Below are 14,427 nucleotides of genomic sequence, written 5' to 3'. Positions count from 1 at the left end.
ACCCAGGGTCCTGCACACTGCTACCTAGCCTGTGGCCACTGGGACTCAGTCCAGGACCTTGAAGAAGGCCCTGAGGAGGACCATTTGTCTCTGCTTCTCTCAGGGGTCCTAGAGAGGAAGCTGCCAGTCTTAGGACATCTAGTCTGTCCCCTGTCCCAAGGAAGGACGTGTGAACATAGCAGCTGCTGTCCCAAGGGTCCCTTGGAGAGAAAAGCCCTCCTGGTCTTGGTAAACATGTAGGATGTTTGATCCCAACTGCCACCTCCGCGTTTCCCAGCCTCGGGTCCTCTTCTTCCTCCTTGCTTATAATGTGGGGTAAGGGAGGGGTCCAGATGTCTGTAAGGGAAAGTGTGAGCAGGCAGCCAGTACCCAGAGACCCAGAGCCTTATTTAACAAAGGCTGGTGGAGTTGCCTTGAAACCAAGTTAGACCGAGTGACTCTCAGGCTGCCAGCAAGGATCTGTGCTTGGAGGCCAGTCCCTATGTGGATCCTACGTGGGATAGGAAAATCTTCATAATGCTGTTCCATGGTATTGTTTTCTTGCCGATTCTTTTGCCCTCCAACCAGGATTGCTCATCACACTATAATTGTTACTGCACATCTACGATCCTTGATAGAGGTTCTGTAGCTCCACAGGGTAGGGGCTGGGCCTGGCTTGTTCATACTTGTGTTCTAAGTACCTAGGACAGTGTGGGCATATAATAGGCCTGATACATGTTGGTTGTAAAGAAGTCTCCTCAGTCTAATCCTTGTTGTGTAGATGATCTCTCTTTACTCCCTGCTTTTAAGATATCATTGGTGTTTTGTAGTTTTGTCACAATGTATCTAGATATTTATTTATTCTATTTATTCTGCTCAATATGTTGTATTTCCTGTATGTATGAATTCACATCTTTTATCGTATTTTATCATATTGGAAAGTTCTCAGAAACCATCCAGATATTATTTTTCCTCTGTCGTCTGTGCTCTCTCCTTTGCCAACTCTGATTAGGAGTGTTCTAGACCTTTTCATTCTGTACTCTGTGTCTTTTAACCTGTCTCCTGTATCTTTCATCTCTTTGTGTCTTGGTGATACATTCAGGTAATCTCTTCCAGTCTGTCTTCCAGTTCACTAATTCTCTCTTTGGTTACATCTGATGTGCTGTTTAATCCTTACATGGAAGGGTTTTTAAATTTTATTTTTTGGTTGTTGTTATACTCATATGAAAATTACTCTACTTGGCCAGGCACAGTGGCTCACACCTGTAATCCTAGCACTTTGGGAGGCTGAGGCGGGTGGATCACGAGGTCAGGAGATGGAGACCATCCTGGCTAACACGGTGAAAACCCCGTCTCTACTAAAAATACAAAAAAAAAAAAAAAAAAAAAAAAAAAAAATTAGCCGGGCCTGGTGGCAGGCGCCTGTAGTCCCAGCTACTCGGGAGGCTGAGGCAGGAGAATAGCATGAACCCGGGAGGTGGAGCTTGCAGTGAGCTGAGATTGTGCCACTGCACTCCAGCCTGGTGACAGAGTAAGACTCCATTCACCCTGCCCCCCCCCCAAACACACACAAAAAGGATTAAAAAAAAAAACAAAAAACAATGATCACTTTACCTGCTCTAGATCTTATAAATGGAGTGCTTATTCAGTTTTTTTGTTTTTGGCTTATTTCACTCAACATAATCTTTTTGAGATTCATCTATGCTGTTGTGTATATTAGTAGTTATTTTTTATTACGAAGTAGTAGTCCATTATATAAATATATTACTTTTCAAATCTAGTATCCTAATGATGGATATTTGAATTATTTTTATCCACTGGAGTTTTTTTTTTACAGCTTTATTGAGGTATAATTGACATTCAATAAACTGCCCATATTTAAAGCCTGTGATTTGATAAGTTTTGACAAATGTGTGCACTCATGAAACCATCACCATAACCACAGTAATGAACATATTGCCACCCCTAAAGTTTCCTTATGTCCCTTTGTAATCTCTTCTGCCCCTCGTTCCTCAGACAACCACTGATCTGTTGCCGTCACTCTAGACTAGCTTGCATTTCCTAGAAGTTTATGTAAATAGAATTGGACAGTATGCATTCTTTTTTGCCTGCCTTCTTTTACTCAGAATAACTATTTTGAGATTCATTCATGATATTGTATGTATCATCAGTATTCATCCCCTTTTAGTGCCGAGTAGTATTCCATTGTATGGATGTATCATAATTTGTTTATACATTCACCTGTTGATAAACATTTGGGTTGTTTCTAGTTTTCACCTATTATGAATAAAGCTGCTGTGACCACTCATCTTTAAGTCTTTGTGTGGACATATGTTTCCCCTTGTCTTTGGTAAATACCTAGGAGTGGAATGTCTGGGTCATAAAATTAGTATGTTTGATTTTTTTTTTTTTTTTTGAGACAGAGTCTCGCTCTGTCACCCAGGCTGGAGTGCAGTGGTGTGAACTCAGCTTACTGCAAGCTCCGCCTCCCAGGTTCATGCCATTCTCCTGCCTCAGCCTCCCGAGTAGCTGGGACTACAGGTGCCCACCACCACGCCCGGATAATTTTTTTTGTATTTTTTAGTAGAGACGGGGTTTCATCATGTTAGCCAGGATGGTCTCGATCTCCTGACCTCATGATCCGCCTGCCTCGGCCTCCCAAAGTGCTGAGATTACAGGCATGAGCCACCGCGCCTGGCCAGGTATGTTTAATTTTTTAAGAAACCAAAAAAAACTGTTTTCCAAAGTGGTTTTACCATTTCATTTCATTTATTTATTAAAATTAAAAAAAGGTTTTTTTTGAGACGGAGTTTTGCTCTTGTTGCCCAGGCTGGAGTGCAGTGGTGCCATCTCGGCTCACTGCAACCTCTGCCTCCTGGGTTCAAGTGATTCTCCTGTCTCAGCCTCCTGAGTAGCTGCAATTACAGGTATGTGCCACCATGCCCAGCTAATTTTTTGTATTTTTAGTAGAGACGGGGTTTAATCATGTTGGCCAGGCTGGTCTCGAACTCCTGACCTCAGGTGATCCACCCACCTCAGCCTCCCAAAGTGCAGGTGTGAGCCACTGTGCCTGGCCAAGAAAAAATTTTTTTGAGACAAAGTCTCACTCTGTCGCCCAGGCTGGAGTGCAGTGGTGCCATCTTGTCTCACTGCAACCTCCATCTCCTGGGTTCAAATGATTCTCCTGCCTCAGCCTCCCGAGTAGCTAGGAATACAGGTGCGAGCCACCATACCCAGCTAATTTTTGTATTTTTAGTAGAGATGGGGTTTTGCCATGTTGGCCAGGCTGGTCTTGAACTCCTGACCTTAAGTGATCTGCCCCCCTCAGCCTCTCAAAGTGCTGGGATTATGGGTGTGAGCTACCGCGCCTGGCTATTTATTTATTTATTTATTTGAGACAGAGTCTCGCTCTGTCGCTCAGGCTAGAGTGCAGTGGCGTGATCTCGGCTCACTGCAAGCTCCACCTCCTGGATTCATGCCATTCTCCTGCCTCAGCCTCCCGAGTAGCTGGGACTACAGGTACCCACCACCACGCCCAGCTAATTTTTTTTGTATTTTTAGTAGAGACGGGGTTTCACGTGTTAGCCAGGATGGCCTTGATCTCCTGACCTCGTGATCCACCCGCCTCGGCCTCGCAAAGTGCTGGGATCACAGGTGTGAGCCATCACACCTGGCCTATTTATTTATTTATTTTTAGCAAGAAAGTCTCACTCTATCAACCAGGATGGAGTGCAGTGGTATGATCATAGCTCACTGTAGCCTCAAACTCCTAGGCTTAAATGATCCTCCCACCTCAGCCTCCCAAGCACCTGAGGCCATGGGTGCATGCCACAATGCCTGGCTAATTTTTTTTTTAATTTTTAGTAGAGATAAGGTCTCACTGTGTTGCCCAGGCTAGTCTCAAACTCTTGGCTTTAAGCAATCCTCCTGCCTCTGCCTCCCCAAATGCTGGGATTACACATGTGAGCTGCTGCATCCAGCTGGTTGTACCATTTCAAAGTCTTCCCAGCAGAGTATGAAAGTTCCAGTTGCTCTACATCTTCAGCAACACTTTCTAATTTTAGCCATTCTAGTCAGTGCCATAGTGATATCTCATTGTGGTTTTTTGTTTGTTTGTTTAGATGGAGTCCTGCTCTGTCGTCCAGGCTGGAGTGCAGTGACATGATCTCAGCTCACTGCAACCTCTGCCTCCCAAGTACAAGCGATCCTCCTGCCTTGGCCTCCCAAGTAGTTGGGGCTACAGACATGTGCCACTATGCCCAGCTAATTTTTGTATTTTTAGTAGCAACGGAGTTTCACCATGTTGGCCAGGCTAATCTTGAACTCCTGACTTCAGATGATCCACTTGCCTTGACCTCCCAAAGTGCTGGGATTACAGGCGTGAGCCACTGCACCCAGCCATCATTTTGGTTTTACTTTGCATTTGTCTAATGATTAATGTGTTGAGTATCTTTTCATGTGCTTATTTGCCGTCCATGTACCTTTATTTATTTATTTATTAGACGGAGTCTCACTCTTTTGCCCAGGCTGGAGTGAAGTGGGGCAATCTTGGCGCACAGCAACCTCCGCCTCCCGGGTTCAAGCGATTCTCTTGCCTCAGCCTTCCGAGTAGCTGGGATTACAGGCACACCCCACCATGCCTGGCTAATTTTTGTATTTTTAGTAGAGATGGGGTTTCGCCATGTTGGCTAGGCTGGTCTCGAGCTCCTGACCTTAGGTGATTCACCCGCCTTGGCCTTCCAAAGTGCTGAGATACAGGTGTGAGCCACCATGCCTAGCCCCTTTTATTTTCTTAACAGTGTCTTTGGAAAATAAAAAGTTTTAAATTTGGGTGGAGTCTAATTTATTCATTTTTTTCTTTTAGTGCTTTTTATGTCATATTTAAGAGTATTTTTGGGGGGCTGGGCATGGTGGCTCACGCCTGTAATCCCAGCACTTTGGGAGGCCGAGGTGGGTGGATCACCTGATGTCAGGAGTTCAAGACCAGCCTGGTCAACATGGTGAATCCCTGTCTCTACTAAAAATATGAAAATTAGCTGAGTGTGGTGGCACATGCCTGTAATCCCAGCTACTTGGGAGGCTGAGGCAGGAGAATCCCTTAAACCTGGGAGGTGGAGGTTGCAGTGAGCCGAGATTGTGCCACTGCACTCCAGCCTGGGCGACAGAGCGAGACTGTCTCAAAAAAAAAGAGTTTTTCTTAAACTTCAGCAATTACATTTTTCATGTCATTTTTTCAGCCAAAGATACTTTTGTCTCTTTAATGTCCCTGGTCATCTTTTATAGTCTTCTGTTGCTTTATTATTTTTTAAAAAATTAATTAATTGTGCCAGGAGCTGTGGCTCACATCTGTAATCCCAGCACTTTTGGGAGGCTGAGGCTGGAAGATCGCTTGAGCCTAGGACTTTGAGACTAGCCTATGCAACCTGATGAAACTCTGTCTCTACAAAACATAACAAAAATTAGCCGGGCATAGTGGCAAGCACCTGTAGTCCCAGCTACTCAGGAGGCTGAGGCAGCAGAATTGCTTGAAACCAGGAGGTGGACATTGCAGTGAGCTAAGATCCTGCCACTGCATTCCAGCCTGGGCGACAGAGCGAGAGCCTGTCTCGAATAAAACCAAATAGTAATTAATTAATTGTTTCGGCTGGGTGTGATGGGTCATACCTGTAATCCCAGCACTTTGGGAGGCCCAGGTGGGAAGATTGCTTGAGGCCAGGAGTTCAAGACCAGCCTGGGCGAAATAGTGAGACCCCTGTCTCTACAAAAATAAAATTAAAAATCAGTCAAGCCTGGTTGCATGCACCTGTAGTCCCAGTTAGTTGGGAGGCTGAAGTGGGAGGATCGCTTGAACCCAGGAATTTGAGGCTTCAGTGAGCCATGATGGTGCCATCACACTCCAGCCTGGGCCACAGAGCAAGAACTTGTTTCAAAGAAAAAAAAAGAAAAAAAGAGAGAGAGGAGCTATACTGCCCAGCCCAGGCCGATTCAAACTCCTGGACTCGGCCCAGCATGGTGGCTCATGCCTGTAATCCCATCATTTTGGGAGGCAAAGGCGGGAGGATCACTTGAGGCCAGGAGTTTGAGAATAACCTGGGCAACAAATGATTCTCTCACCTCAGATCAACCTCCTGAGGAGCTGGGACTACACCACAGGTGTGTGCCACCGTGCCCAGCTTTCTTTTTGTTTTCTTTTTTCTTTCTTTCTTTTTTTTTTTTTTTTTTGGACAAGGTTTTGCTCTGTGGCCCAGGCTAGAGTACAGTGATGCGATGTGATCATAGCTCACTGCAGCCTCAAACTCCTGGGCTCAATCGATCCTCTCACCTCAGCTTTCTAAGTAGCTCAGATTACAGGCATGCATCACCATGTCCACCTAATTTTTTATTTTTATTTTTGTATAGATGGGATCTTGTTGCTTTCTCATTTTTCATTTCACATTCTCTCTTTTGGTTGTTGTTGTTTTTTTTTTTTTTTGGTTTTGGGAGTGTGTGTGTGTGTTTTTTTTTTTTTTTGAGACAGTGTCTCACTCTGCCTCCCAGGCTGGCATGCAGTGGCACGATCTCGGCTCATTGCAGCCTCTGCCTCCCAGGTTCAAGGGATTCTCGTGCCTCAGCCTCCTAAGGATTACAAGTGTGTGCCACCACGCCTGGCTAATTTTTGTATTTTTAGCAGAGATGGGGTTTCACCATGTTGGGCAAGGCTGGTCTTGAACTTCTGACCTCAGGTAATTCACCTGCCTTGGGCTCCCAAACTGCTGGGATTACAGGTGTGAGCCACCACGCCCAGCCCTTTTTTTTTTTTGAGACGGAGTCTCGCTCTGTCGCCCGGGCTGGAGTGCAGTGGCGTGATCTCAGCTCACTGCAACCTCTGCCTCCTGGGTTCAAGCGATTCTTCTGCCTCAGCCTCCTGAGTAGCTGCGACTACAGGCATGCGCCACCTCAGCCTTCCAAAGTGCTGGGATTATAGGTGTGAGCCACCGCGCCTGGCCCCTTTTTTTTTTTTTTTTTAAATAAGTAGAGATGGAGTCTCATTATATTGTCAAAGCTGGTCTCAAACTCCTGAGCTCAAGCAATCCTCCTACCTCGGCCTCCCAAAGAGCTGAGATTGCAGGCATGAGCCACCATGCCTGGCCTATTCCACATTTTCTTTTCTTTTCTTTTTTTTTTTTTTTGGAGGTGGAGTCTTGCTCTGTTGCCCAGGCTGGAGTGCAATGGCGCAATCTCATCTCACTGCAAGCTCTGCATTCCCGGGTTCAAGCCATTCTCCTGCCTCAGCCCCCCAAGCAGCTGGGACTACAGGCGCCTGCCACCATGCCCAGCTAATTTGTATTTTTTAGTAGAGATGGGGTTTCACCGTGTTAGCTAGGATGGTCTCGGTCTCCTGACCGCGTGATCCACCTGCCTTGGCCTCCCAAAGTGCTGGGATTACAGGTGTGAGCCACTGCACCCGGCCTCCACATTTTCTTAATTCTTCATTCATAGTTTTGTTTTTATTCCAATTTTCAATATCCTTACAGATCTAAATTTACAGTCGTTGTTTCTGCTGACTCTCATTCACGGTGGATTGTTTCCTTGTGTGTCTATGATTGTGAAATTATATTACATTTTATTATATTTTATTTTCTCTTAGAGATAGGTCTTGCTATGTTGCCCAGGCTAAAGGGCAGTGGCTATTCACAGGCACAATTATAGTGTCCTGCAGTCTCAAGCTCCTGGGCTCCAGGGATCCTCCTCCTCAGCCTCCCGAGTAGCTGGGACTATGGGTATATACCACTGTACCCAGTTTAATATTATATTTTATTGATCTTAATCTGTAGGAATTCCAAGTGCCTAAATTTGAGATGTTTTACTCCAGAGAGAAATTTCATTTGCTTCTGCCAGATGCCAGAGGTTGCAAACAACTTGAGACAGTTTTACCTTCTTTCAGGAGTCCCAAATTAATGCAGGAGTCTCAGTTCAGCTTCCTTACCTTGCAGTGGGTTTACAAATCAGTATGCGATCCTCCCGCCTCAGCCTTCCAAGGAGCTAGGACTGCAGCTGCGCACCATGAGTACTGTCCGAAGCAGGTTCTCAGTTCATGTTATTAGGTGAATAAGTCCATAAAATAATTAATGAAAGCAGTAGCTCTCATGTAAAAAAGAACTGAGGTGGCCTTGGGAATGCAAAGAAGTGGGTGAATGTTCTCACTGGGCTGAATAAAACCATGAAGGCAGACTTCATGAGAGAGGCAGAAATGGCTGGGCAAGGTGGCTCACACCTGCAATCCCAGCACTTTGGGAGGCCGAGGTGGGTGGATCACCTGAGGTCAGGAGTTCGAGACCAGCTTGGTCAACATGGTGAAACCCCGTCTCTACTAAAAATATAAACATTAGCCGGGTGTGGTGGCGGGCACCTGTTATCCCAGCTACTCAGGAGGCTGAGGCAGGATAATTGCTTGAATCTGGGAGGCGGAGGTTGTAGTGAGCTGAGATTGCACCATTGCACTCCAGCCTGTGTGAAAAGAGCAAAACTCTGTCTCAAATATAAATAAATAAATAAATAGGTAGTAGCACTTGAGCTGAGCCCTGAAGGACAGGTCAGATGTTGCTAAGCCTTCTAGGCTGAAGGGATGGAATGAGCAAAGTCTAAGTTCTTGGTAGGAAAAACACAGTCGTTCCATGAGCTTCTTCAGGGAAGAGCATGTGAAATCTGACTTTCCTTTGAACACCCAGTGTACTCTGGGAAGTACTAGAGGTCATCTGAGAATTGAATGAACGTGAGGCTAGGGCACATGGGGAGAGATGAAGGCAGATGTAGCCAGAGAGGCGGGAGCCGGAGCAGGCATTGATTCATCCCTCTAGCAAACTTTGACTGAGCCTCTACTCCGTGCCAGGTTCTGGGAACCCAGGTGAACAAGCAGACACAATCTCCCCCAGGGGAGCTTCATTCTAGAGGGCCTGCAGAACATGGTAAGGAGCTTGGGCCTTACCTGAGGGCTCTGAGGAGTTGTCTTACACAGGAGAGTGACAGAATCAGCCTGCTGTGGAGACCGGGAGAGGGCGAGGGGGAAGCAGGAGGTAAAGCGGAGGGGCGCTGACCACTGGATTAGGAGAGAGAGACTGGCCTGCCGAGGCCCTGCTTATGGAGTGATAAAAAGGAAAAAAAAAACATGTTTTAATACTCTCACATACCATTGTGACACCAAATGTGTGGGTTTTTCCCCCGTGCCAAGCAATTCTCCAATTCTCTGCAGACATCAACTGGGTGTCCTATAATTTAATTCGGTTCTGGCACTCAGTACCTAGTTAGTGCAGACCCCTATTTAAGGGCTCATTCTCACAGACTGCCCCTGACTTCAGATGCCAACTGCTCCTCCGAGCCTTCTGTCCTTCTCACTGACCAGTTAGAACTCAGGGGTCCCCACGACCCCTACCTTGTATTGAATAATTTCATAGAATGGCTCATAAAACTGAGGGAAACATTTACTTACATTTACCAGTTTGTTTTAAAGGATATTACAGGGCAGCCAGGGTGGCTCACGCCTGTAATCCCAGCACTTTGGGAGGCCGAGGTGGGCAGATGGCTTGAGCTCAGGAGCTTGAGACCAGCCTGGGCAACGTGGTGAAACCACGTCTCTACAAAAAATACAAAAATTAGCCGGGAAAAAAGGCCAGCCGCAGTGGCTCACACCTGTAATCCTAGAACTTTGGGAGGCCAAGACGGGCAGATCACTCGAGGTCAGGAGTTCGAGATTAGCCTGGCCAACATGGTGAAACCCCGTCTCTATTAAAAATACAAAAATTAGCCAGGCCTGGTGGCACATGCCTGTAATCCCAGCTACTCAGGTGGCTGAGGCAGGAGAATCGCTTGAACTCAGGAGGCGGAGGCTGAAGTAAGCCAAGATCGCACCACTGCACTCCAGCCTGGGCAACAGAGTGAGACTCTGTCAAGAAGGAAGGAAGGAAAGAAAGAAGGAAGGAAGGAAGGGAGGGAGGGAGGAAGGAAGGAAGGAAATTACATCACAAAGGATACAGATGAATAACCAGGTGGATGAGTTGCTTCCAGCAAGGTTTGCAGGAGGGGTGTGGAGCTTCCGTGCCCTCTCTGGGCATGACATCCTCCCAGCGCCTCCAAGCCTTCTCCAACCTGGAAGCTCTCTGAACTCTATTGTTTGGGGTTTTTATAGAAGCTCCATTATGTAGCATGATTGATTAAATCATCGGCCTTGGTAATTGAACTCACTCTTCAGCTCTCCCTGCTACGTGGAGGCTGGGGAGGGGGGTTGAAAGTTCCAACCCTCTAATCACATGGTTGGTTCCTCTGGCAACCAGCCCCCATCCTCCAAGAGTCACCCCATCAGCATCAGCTCAGGTATGGTTGAAAGGGGCTTATGAATAACAACAGATGCTCCTGGCACCACTGTCACTCAGGAAATTCCAAGGGTTACAGGAGCTCTGTGCCAGAGACCAGGGTAAAGATGAAATATATATTTCTTATTATATCACAGCATCACAGATGGAGGGGAGGCCGAGGAGACGGGTCACCGTGGGTTGGACTCCAGGCTCAGGTCCCCTTCACCCTATCTTGCCCCAGCAGGAAACCGGAGGCGGAGACTCAAGCCTGCTTTTAGTTTGGGCTTGGGAAAAAAAATCCAGGGAATTAGAAGCCTTTTTTTTTTTTTTTTTTTTTGAGATGCAGTCTCGCTCCTGTTGCGCCTGGCTCACTGCAACCTCCACCTCCTGGGTTCAAGCGATTCTCCTTCCTCAGCCTCTCGAGTAGCTGGGATTACAGGCACTGCACCACCATACCTGGCTAATGTTTTTTGTATTTTTAGTAGAGACAGGGTTTCGCCATGTTGGCCAGGCTGGTCTTGAACTACTGACCTCAGGTGATCCACCCGTCTCGGCCTCGCAAAGTGCTAGGATTACAGGCGTGAGCCACTATGCCTGGCCTAGAAGACTTTTTATTTCTCCCCTTCTTCCTGTTTATTTCTTACTTTTTTTTTTTTTTTCAAATGGAGTCTCGCTCTGTCGCCCAGGCTGGAGTGCAGTGGCATGATCTCAGCTCACTGCAACCTCTACCTCCCAGGTTCAAGCGATTCTCCTGCCTCAGCCTCCCAAGTAGCTCAGACTACAGGCACCTGCCACCATGTCAGACTAATTTTTGTATTTTTAGTGGAGACGGGGTTTCACCGTGTTGGTCAGGCTGGTTTTGAACTCTTGACCTCACCTGCCTCAGCCTCCCAAAGTGTTGGGATTACAGGCATGAGCCACCGCAGCGGCCTATTTTTTACTTTTGGATTTAAGTTTCTCCCATCCCCACCATAAAGAGGGTGGGATGTGGGGGAAGCACAGCCTGGCCATCCTAATCGCCGTTAGGGAGCATCTCCTTCAGGCTGGAATGCAGCACCCATTAACACTTAAACCTGGAGACCCAGATGGGGCACCGCCCACTCCAACTGCCCTTCCCTAACCTCCGCCCTGCCCCGCAGGCTCTGCATCTGGGAATGAGGACCACATTCACAGCAGCAGGGCCAATTCTTCCCCTACAGGGGAAGATAAGCAGAGAGGGTACTCGGCTGCCTGGCTGCCCTCACCACCTTGGATGGGGGTGGGATGGGAGAAGCACAGGTTGAGTGAGGCCCATTCCTGTGCAGAGGCCTCTCCATGCCAGTGAGGAACTACATTAGTACCTCCTTAGCTTCTCCTTCCCTGCTCTGATCCTGAGATCACCCAGCTCTCCCCCTTCCACCTCCCACAAGCCAGGCTTTCAACAGGGGAAAGCACCTCAGCATCTTGGCTCGCTCTCCCCTGAGCCTCTGCATGGCTGTTCCCTCTGCTGAGAAAAGTCTTCCCAATCTGGCCTACTCTTGTCTCACTTGCTAAATGCAAGACACCTATCCCTGGCCGGGTGCAGTGGCTCACGCCTGTAATCCCAGCACTTTAGGAGGCTGAGGTGGGTGGATCACCTGAGGTCAGGAGTTCGAGACCAGCCTGGCCAACAGAAACCCCGTCTCTACTAAAAATACAAAAATTAGCTGGGCATGGTGGCGTGTGCCTGTAATCCCAGCTACTCTGGAGGCTGAAGCAGGAGAATCGCTTAAACCCAGGAGGCAGAGGTTGCAGTGAGCCGAGATCACGCCACTGCACTCCAGCCTGGGTGACAGAGCAAGACTCCATCTCAAAAAAAAAAAAAAAAAATTAGCTGGGCATGGTGGCGGGCGCCTGTAATCCCAGCTACTCAGGAGGCTGAGGCAGGAGAATCACTTGAATCTGGAAGGCAGAAGTTGCAGTGAGCCGAGATCGTGCCACTGCAATCCAGCCTGGATGACGGAGTGAGACTCTGTCTCAAAAAAACAAATCAAAACAAAAAAAACACCTATCCCTGACTGCTCTGGTGTCTTCCTCTGCACCTCAAGTCCCCCGTGCTTTCCTGTCATTGCACTCATCACTCTGGTAGAATTTGCCAGTAACTTGTCTCCCCTGCTAGACTCTAAGCTCCAGGTAGCCAAGGACCTTATCTTGCCCGGCCATTATTATGTCTCCCCTGTTCAGTCTATTGCCTGACTTACATGCTACGTGCTCAGTGACATTTCCTGAACGAATGGATGAGACAGAGTCATCTGAATTGAGTGAAGGAAAGGAGAGGTTTGTAATTAAGAGCTCCTGTGCCGGAAGTGATGGGAATGGCAATCTCCAAACCTCACCAATAAGCACTCTTCTTCTGAACCCATCCATGAGGCCCTCCCACTTTGGTACTCCCTGGCCCTGCACAGTCGCCTCTTCCCAGACCCTTGGGTACACCCTTCCTGTTCTTTCTTTTTTTTTTTTTTTTTGAGACAGAGTCTCACTCTGTCACCCAGGCTGGAGTGCAGTGGTGTGGTCTAGGCTCACTGCAAGCTCCGCCTCCCGGGTTCACACCATTCTCCTGCCTCAGCCTCCCAAGTAGCTGGGACTACAGGCACCCGCCACCACGCCCGGCTAATTTTTTGTACTGTTAGTAGAGACGGGGTTTCACTGTGTTAGCCAGGATGGTCTCGATCTCCTGACCTCGTGATCCACCCGCCTCGGCCTCCCAAAGTGCTGGGATTACAGGCGTGAGCCACTGTGCCCGGCCCACCCTTCCTGTTCTGTCACCCCAACTTCATCTCCTAGGACCCTGAGTTCCCATCCATCCTTTCCCAATTTGCATTTGCTTCACTTGTGTTTACAATCATCAGCGCACCCCCTTGTACGTATCTGCTGTTTTGCTTTCCAAAGTGGAAGCTCTCTCGTGCCCACCACGTTCCTTCAGGCTCACAGTGCATCTGAGATGCGTGACAGCACAGTGACTTAGGCCTCAACACTGGATCTGCCTGCCTGTGTTCTATCCAGCTTTACCACTTAAAAGACTGTGAATCTGAACAAGTTACTTCTCATTTCTGTACCTCTGTTTCCTCATCTACAACATATGTCTATTAGGAGCATCTACTTTATGGGGATATTGGAGAAGTAACTGTGTCCACATGTGCGGTAACCAGCCTCCAAAGTGGCTGCGGCTGCAACACCCCTCCAGGTATTCCTCCTGTTGTATAGTCCCTTCCCACAATCAATGGGGCTCATCAGTGTAATCAATGGGATTCCCATAGTACCTTCCCACAATGAATGGGGCTCATCAGTGTAACCAGTGGGATCCCCAGAAGGGATGGTGAGTGACTTCTGAGACAAGCCGTATAAGGCAGCATGGCTTCTGTCTGGCTCTCTTGGATCACTCCCTCTGGGGGAAGCCAGCCACCATGTCAAGAGGACACTGAAAGCCGGGCATGGAGGCTCACGCCTGCAATCCCAGCACCTTGGAGGCCAAGGCGGGAGGATCACTTGGGGTCAGGGGTTCGAGACCAGCCTGGCCAACATGGTGAAACCCTGTCTCTACTAAAAATACAAAAGTTAGCCGGACATGGTGGCAGGTACCTATAATCCCAGCTACTCGGGGGCTAAGGCAGAAGAATCGCTTGAACCTGGGAGGTAGAGGTTACAGTAAGCCGAGATCACACCACTGCACTCCAGCCTGGGTGACACAGCGAGACTCTGTCTCCAAAAAAAACTGCTTAGACTGTCTGACACGCTGTCTCCGTACACATTAGTTATCATTAACTCCATTTTGCAGGCAGGAGGACTGAGGCTTAGGTTGCTGAAGTAATATCCCCCCGTGCACATGGCTAGGATGGACCCGGCCAGCCATGTCATAAACCCAAGACATTTAGTGCCATGTCCTAGGCTCCTTTTTCTGTCCCACTGAACCAGCTATCCGTTTTGAAGAAATACTACCTAGTGGCATAAAAAACACTGTTTGGGCCGGGCGCGGTGGCTCAAGCCTGTAATCCCAGCACTTTGGGAGGCCAAGGTGGGCAGATCACGAGGTCAGGAGATCGAGACCATCCTGGCTAACCCGGTGAAACCCCATCTCTACTAAAAATACAAAAAAATGTAGCCA

Source organism: Gorilla gorilla, chromosome 19 (genome assembly GCF_029281585.2).
Source record: "Gorilla gorilla gorilla isolate KB3781 chromosome 19, NHGRI_mGorGor1-v2.1_pri, whole genome shotgun sequence".
Taxonomy (NCBI): domain Eukaryota; kingdom Metazoa; phylum Chordata; class Mammalia; order Primates; family Hominidae; genus Gorilla; species Gorilla gorilla.
The sequence above is the reverse complement of the archived record's forward strand: the minus strand, read 5'-3'. Positions refer to the sequence as shown.